This window comes from Heteronotia binoei, chromosome 21 (genome assembly GCF_032191835.1).
Source record: "Heteronotia binoei isolate CCM8104 ecotype False Entrance Well chromosome 21, APGP_CSIRO_Hbin_v1, whole genome shotgun sequence".
Lineage (NCBI taxonomy): Eukaryota > Metazoa > Chordata > Lepidosauria > Squamata > Gekkonidae > Heteronotia > Heteronotia binoei.
Genome location: NC_083243.1, coordinates 82,018,081 through 82,026,113, shown reverse-complemented (window position 1 = coordinate 82,026,113; position 8,033 = coordinate 82,018,081). Strand labels below are relative to the sequence as shown.

Genomic DNA, 8,033 nt, shown 5'->3' with positions numbered 1-8,033 from the left:
GGGGCTGACGGTGGGCGGGGGAAAGCAGAATCAGTCAGTGGCATGCCAGAGACAGTGTGAGTCAATTCTGTGTAGGCCGCATCCAACCAATGAAAATTCTCAAATTTGCCACCATGGGCTTTTATTTATTACTGATGATATGTATAAATATATAAAGACCTACAAAATAGATTAATGCATACTGAAAACTGGGACTTTGCTAGTAATAATGTCCAATCACAACTCCCTTCCCCCTTTATTTATTTATTTACATTATTTATAGCCCACCTTTCTTATTGCGACAAGGCAGATTACATAGTATAAGTCAAAATAGAGTCAACAGGAAGGGTAGGGTTGCCAAGTCCAATTCAAGAAATATCTGGGGACTTTGGGGGTGGAGCCAGGAGACTTTGGGGATGGAGCCAGGAGACATTGGGGGTGGAGCCGGGAACAAGGATGTGACAAGCATAATTGAACTCCAAGAGAGTTCTGGCCATCACATTTAAAGGGACAGCACACCTTTTTAAATGTCTTCCTTCCATAGAAAATAATGAAGGATAGGGGCACCTTCTTTTGGGGCTCATAGAATTGGACCCCCTGCTCCAATCGTTTTGAAACTTGGGGAGTACTTTGAGGAGAGGCACTAGATACTATATTAAAAATTTGGTGCCTCTACCTCAAAAAACAGCTTCCCCAGAACCCCCAAAACCTCCAGATCAATTCCCCATTATTCCAAAACACATTAATTATATACTTGGCTAAAATTAAACATTATGTTTTATATATAACCTGTTGTACTTTGGTGACCATATCCTTGTACATCACAGCCATATTGCCATTCATGGTGTTAATTAACGCAGATACAATAATCTCAGATTGCAGAGTGGTGAAACCATTTTCCTTTATAAGGCACACAAGGGCATGGGTGTCAAAATAAAGCTTCTTGCTTCCTGACCAGGGGTGGGGGGGACTTGCCTTACTGGTTTCTACGTGTAGGGGTGATGCACAGATGCTGATATCTCGCTGTTTGGAGGCGAGGGAACAACCCCCATTGAGGCTGAGGAAACGCCGACGCTCTTGCAGAATGAAAAGCCACGCACTGCTGAACTTGCGCGGCCGTTGGTCTTGAGGCCGGCAGAAGCCAGGAGCTTGCTGCCAGCTCCCGGCATGCCATTACTACTCCTCCGCCTCCAGTCTCCTAGACAACGGCGCGAGCGTATGACGATATTATGTGAGGCACCGGAAAGGAAAGCTCGTCACTCCAGCTGGATAAGGAAGACCCTCTTCCTGCCACCCACAACCACTACGACGGCTGCAGCCTGACCTCTCACCATCCCGGCTCTTCAGATCCCCATTGGGGATTGGTGGGAAGGGAAGGGGGAAAGAGAAGCTGCTGGGATCAGGGCTGGGTGGGAAGGGCCGCCATTCCCCCCCCCCCCCGCTTTCCAGATTTTTGGCATGCAGGGGATGGAGGCTCCAAATCGGGGGTCTCCAGCCAGGGCGGGAGATTTGGGAAGCCTAAGGAAGGGCCATCCAATATGTATAAATATACAGGAGTGGAATTCTAGCAGAAGCTCCTTTGCATATTAGGCCACACACCCCTGATGTAGCCAATCCTCCAAAAGCTTACAAAAAGGAGCCTTGTAAGCTCTTGGAGGATTGGCTACATCAGGGGTATGTGGCCTAATATGCAAAGCAGCTCCTGCTAGAATTTTACCCCTGTAAAATGAGTGCCCAGCTTGCTGGGGGAAAAGTATAGATGACTGTGGAAGGCAATGGCAAACCACCCTGTAAAAAATCTGCCATGAAAGTGTTGTGAAAGCAATGTCATCCCAGAGTCGGAAATGACTGGTGCTTGCACAGGGAGCTACCTTTACCTCATATTATATTATATATGAGGTATATGTATGTATATATAAATATCTAAAGAACTACAAAATAGGTTAAGGCATACTGAAAACTGGGACTTTGCTAGTCATTATGTCCAATCACAACTCCCTTCCCCCTTTATGTATTTATTTACATTATTTATAGCCTACCTTTCTCAGTGAGACTCAAAGCAGATTACATAATATGTCAAAATAGAGTCAGCAGGAAGGGCCATCCAATAAACAGTGCAACAGGGTTTTGGACTGCAGCAAACCAAAAACAAACAGAAATCTGAAACAGAGCTGAATCAAAGCATAAACACTTAAATGTGACATGTTATGTGATACAGAATTTACATAGCTCCCAATAATGACTAAGCTGTTCTCTCTCTCTCTCTCTCTCTCTCACACACACACACACACACACACACACACACACACAATATTCAGCTTGATGAAGAGTTCTAATGAATTTGAAAGCTTGCTCATTACTTTGTGATAGTTTATTTTGGTCCTAATCAGGGCTGGCCCTAGACTATCTGGCACCCTAGGCAAGGATAAGTTCTGTGTCCCCCGCATTGATAACCAATTTTCAAAACAGGTGAATTGTGGGGAAAATGAAAGGCACAAAACTTGAAATTGTTCCCTGACCTGGATAGCCCAGGCAAGTCTGAACTTGTCAAATCTTGGAAGTTGTAGAACATAAGGCTTCCACACCAGTCATATAAACAATGACATAGCCAAAATGAAAAGCTGAAAAGTCCAATACAACTGTAAATCTATTCAGACTTCAATCTAGAATTCTACCTCAAAGGAGTGAAATCAAGCATAGGCTTGGCATTCCTTTTGTCTGTCCCATTACAAAGATTTAAAGTGAATAAATTAATTGGAAAATTCCAGTTTATTTAATCTCAATGGGCTGCAAAGAAACACTCAGCAAAATTCTAGGACCTGAAAACTGCATACGTTTTGGTCACTAGTGGAGCTGCTAAATAAAATTTTACAGTCATACTCTGCTCTCATTTACATAATTTTCCATCATTGTACTCACAGTCTTACCAACCAGATCTTCGTGAAAGGTTTAAGATGTCATGCTTTTAATGATTAAAAATGTATTTATAGTTTTATTTGCTTATTGTACCTTTTTTCTCAGTAAGCCTCCTTGAAAACTAAGTGACTAAAAGCTGGCTGGGGGTGCCTGCCTTTTCCAGGCATGCTTCAAATGCAAGGTGCCTTTCTAGGCAAAGTACTCCACCCAAAATTTTCCATGTTCGGGTGGGGAGGGGAAAAAGAAACCACCTATCTGCTGGTCCCCCCAAATCTTCCAAAAGAGATTATCTCCAAAGAACTGGTGTTTGTAAGGGTGATAAAACAAGAAGTGTTGATCTCCTTTGAAATGGAGGATTTGTGAGGCTGGCTTCTCCATTGGAGGAGGCATGAGAAGTTCTCTACCCATAGGAAGAATGGATACATGAACACCACAAGCACATTCTACTACAAGCCTTTCAGGTGTGGAGTCTGGACTGTATATATTTCCATGGAATTTGGACTGCATAAATTTCTGTGAACATTTCAGCTGAGACACTTTATTTATGAACTGTTGATTGTAATTTTGATTGCGAGTGAGTCTGTAATATTAATATACAAGGAACTGGCATTTTGAATGAGTGGCATTTTTGCTATATCACGGTATTGTTTTGTTGCTTGATCTCCTGTCTGTGATTCTCCTTTTTAATTGATTGATTCCTTTTGCATCACAGCTTGCTTTGCCAGGCTTGCTCAATCACACAGGAGCTATGGAGCAAAGCCTCTGTTTTCTCCATTGGCTGAGGCTCCTCTCATGTAGGGGGGAGAGGGAGAGCTTGCTTTGTCAGGCTCTCTCAATTCCACAGCAGAGCTACTGAGCCAAGCCTCACTTCCTTTTATTGGCTGAGGCTCCTTAGAGCAAGAGTTGTCAGTTATTAGCAGGGCCAGCCCTCCCACTAGGCAAACTAGGTGTTTGCTCAGGGCATAGGCCTTCTGGGGACACTGAATTGGGTGCCCCCCACATGACATGGTGAGACAGCTGCCCAGTGGCTACCTCTCCAAGTTCCCTGCACCTCTTGGGAGTCTCCTGAGGGGTGCTGGTGGCTTTCTCCCTGCTTTTGCACCCCAGGGAAGTCTTCTGAGAGGTGTGGCCAGCAGGGGCTTTCTCCCTTATTTTGTATCTCTGGGGTGCAAAAGCAGGGAGAGGATCTTCCCCCTCCCTCCATTCTATCCTATAGACCTATAGGATAGAATGGAGGCATCAGGCCACCACTGCAGCGTGGTGCTAGACCCCTTCTCTGGTGTCACGCTACAGTGGCACCCCAATCCTCCATTTTATCCTATGGGCTCATAGGATAGAATGGAGTCCATTCTATCATATAGGCCCATAGGATATAATGGAGTCCATTCAAGCCTATGGGCCCATAAGATAGAATGGAGTCCATTCTAGCTTATGGGCCCATAGGATAAAACTGAGGGGTTTGGCCACCGATATAATGAAGTTCATTATATCCTACAGGCCCATAGGGTAATGGAGTACATTCTATCCTATATGAGCCGATAGGATAGAATGGAGGGATTGGGCCACTACTGCAGTGTGACACTAGAGAAGGGGTTTTAATCTTTAAACCCCTACTCTGGTGTTGCACCACGGAGGTGGCCTGATCCCTCCATTTTATCCTATGCGTTCATAGGATAGAATGGACTCCAAGTATCTTGAATCATTGGTGCCTCTGTATGTCAAGGATATTCTATTGGATCAGAGAACAAAGGCAAATTGAAACATATTTAACAGAAATTTCAGATTACTTAAAAGGCAGATCCAGAGGAACAATCAAGAATTTAAAAGAAGCAAAACTATCACAGTTCTGAGGGTGCTGCTACACCTTAAAAAGAATTGCAGAGATGGGTTTTAAAGTAAGCAAACAGAAGGCTCTGATTAGAGAATGGAATTAATTTATATTTGCAGTTAATAATAATGACAGCATGGCCTCTTGGTCTATTGTTAGCTTTATGATCAATCCTCAATTTAAAATTATTTCCTGTATTGTCCCACATGTCTGGGAAAATCATTTTAAAGTGCTAATTTCAGATGATGAAGCTATTTTTACATCTTTCTCTACTGTTTCTCTTGATGCCATTCCTATTTGGCCTGAAATTTCTAATGATGAAGTTGAGTTTTCCATCTGGGCTCTATCAGGCAAAGCTCCTTGCCTGGATCCAGGCCTCAGATTCAGTGGGAACTCACAGGAGCGCAGCCCCTGAACCTTTCTGAGAGTTCCACCTCCTTGTCCATTGAATAGTATGGCAGCCACATAGCAATCCCTGGATGAGCTCCACCACCTATTTTTCTACAAAATGACCACTGCCTGCATCTAATCCCTAATGAATTATTTAAGGCAAACTGTTGCTGGTGGGTCAAGATTTTAGCACCCATCTTTACCATTATCAATTCTTCTGGTCTAATTTACAGATCTTGGAGACATACTATTATTGTGCCAATTTTCAAAAAAGGAAATAGATCAGTCCGCATTCTGATGACACCCAATTAATTTGCTTTCCTCATTCAGTATGTTATACTCTTCCTTTATATTCCATAAGCTTGGGCATTGGATTGAGTCAGAGGCTATTTTAGGAAATGAGAAAATTGGGTTCAGGAGGGGCTGTTCAACCTCAGACTGTTTGATTCTGTATCATCTTTGCCATACATTGCCACAGGGCAAAACAAATGTTAAGGAATTAGAGATAGGCTGTGAGGCTTTTGCGAAATATTTTGCAGATAAAGTCCAATCACTCCGCCGCGACTGCCCTGCCATATTGGATTCAGTATGTATACTCGAGGCTCCGTGCCTGCCTTCCAGTTTGATCCTGGATCACTTCGACACGCTCAGCTTGGAGGAAGTTGACAGAGTCCTCTCTGCTGCATGTGCAACAACTTGTGATCTTGACCCATGTCCCTCCTGGCTTATTAAAGCCTGCCTGGAGGAGTTAAGATGTCCTATACGGGACATCATAAATAGATCTCTTTCAGAGGGCCGCTTTCCCACCCCTCTGAAAGAGGCAGTGGTCCGCCCTCTCCTAAAAAAGGCTACATCAGACCCGACCGAATTCGCACACTACTGGCCGGTCTCAAATTTGCCCTTTTTGGGCAAAATTATTGAGAGGGCTGTTGCGCTGCAGCTGCAGAGGTTTCTGGAGGACGCTTCCGTCTTAGATCCATTCCAGTCCAGTTTCCGTCTGGGACATGGGACGGAGACAGTCTTGGTCGCTCTCATGGACGATCTCTGGAGGCACCTGGATTGCGCGGCAGTTTTGCTGCTGTTAGACCTATCGGCTGCGTTCGATATGGTCGATCACTGGCTGCTGGCTCGCCGCCTTGCCAATGCAGGGATACAGGGGTCAGCCTTACAGTGGCTTTCCTCTTTCCTTGAGGGTCGGGGACAAAGGGTGGCAATTGGAGGAGAGCTGTCCCAGAGACACTCACTCAACTGTGGGGTGCAGCAGGGAGCAGTTCTCTCTCCGATGCTATTCAACATCTTTATGCGCCCCCTTGCCCAGATTGCCCGGAGACATGTACTGGGTTGCCATCAGTACGCTGATGACACCCAGCTCTATCTATTGATGGGTGACCGGACTGGCAATGCCCCGGAAAATCTGGACCGAGCGTTGCAAGCCGTGGCAGACTGGATTAAGCTGAGTGGGCTTAAATTGAATCCAGCGAAGACAGAGGTCCTTTGCCTGGGCCGCGGCGGTTTAGGGAATGGGGTCTCTCTCCCAGTTTTTGACGGGGAGCAACTGGTAGCAGTGCGCAGAGTTAAGAGCTTGGGAGTTCTACTGGAGCCTCCCTTGACAATGGAGGCCCAGATAGCAGCTACTGCCAAGTCCGCCTTTTTTCATCTTAGATGGGCGAGGCAGCTGGCTCCCTTCCTGGAGCGCGGCGACCTGGCACCAGTGATCCACGCAACAGTCACCTTGAGGTTTGACTACTGTAATGCCCTCTACATGGGGCTGCCCCTGTACCGAACCCAGAAACTGCAGCTAGTGCAAAATGCAGCAGCAAGGCTGCTACTGGGACTGCCTCGGTGGGAACATGTGCAGTCTGGGCTGCAGGAATTGCACTGGCTGCCAATTGTTTACCGGGTTCGTTACAAGGTGCTGGTCATTACTTTTAAAGCCCTATATGGTTGAGGACCTGCCTACATTAGGGACCACCTCTCTCCATATGTTCCCCAGAGAGCACTGCGATCAAGTTCAAAAAATCTTCTTGAAATCCCTGGGCCAAAAGAAACTAAATTAAAAGCTACCAGAGAACAGGCGTTCTCTACAAAGGCCCCCCAATGGTGGAATCAATTGCCGGAAGAGGTGCGGGCCCTTCGGGATCTTAACCAGTTCCGTAGGGCCTGCAAAACTGCCCTCTTCCAGCTAGCTTTTTAAGACAGAACTCCTGATAAGATCAGTAATACCGAGCCATCCTATACGCCATTCGACTGTATTTTAATGTCATATTGTTTTATTGGTTTTATTGTTTAAATTATTAATTATATTATCTATTGTTTATCTGTATCATGGTTTTACAATGTCTTGATAGCCGCCCTGAGCCTGCCTAGGCGGGGAGGGCGGGGTATAAATAAAAATTGTTGTTGTTGTTGTTGTTTTTGTTGTTGTTGTTGTTGTTGTTGTTATTATTATTATTATTATTATTATTATTATTATTATTATTATTATTATTATTATTATTATTATCTTACCAATAAATACAAAGCTAACAAGGAGGGACAATTGTATATAGGTTTCATTGATCTTAAGATAGTGTTTGACCTTGTCAGCTGTGTTAAGCTGTGGGAAAAGTTAGGGAAAATCACAATACATAAATAAAGATCTTCTGGTCTCACCTGGAGGTTGGCAACCCTAGGCCTAGCAGTAACCACTGGGTGACTTAATGCCACCCAGCATTAGACTCACTTAGGCCTGACTTCTTGCTGCTTTTCAAGAGCAGTCACCCTGTGAAAGCCAGTGTAGTGTAACAGAGCTTTGGAGCAGGGCTTGAGAGACCCAGGTTTGAATCCTCATCTTTCTGTGGAAGCTCACTGGGTAATTTTAGATACAGGTGGATAGCCGGTAGGTTTGCCAGCCCCCAGGTCCCGGGGGAGGGGGATTTCC

The 8,033-nt window shown here is 45.0% G+C and overlaps 1 pseudogene; it reads right to left on the bottom strand.

Annotated features, from left to right (window-relative positions):
• Window positions 1-750: 750 nt before the first annotated feature.
• On the bottom strand, window positions 751-1,313 carry LOC132589610 (mitochondrial calcium uniporter regulator 1-like; annotated as a pseudogene).
• Between the last annotated feature and the right edge of the window lie 6,720 nt (window positions 1,314-8,033).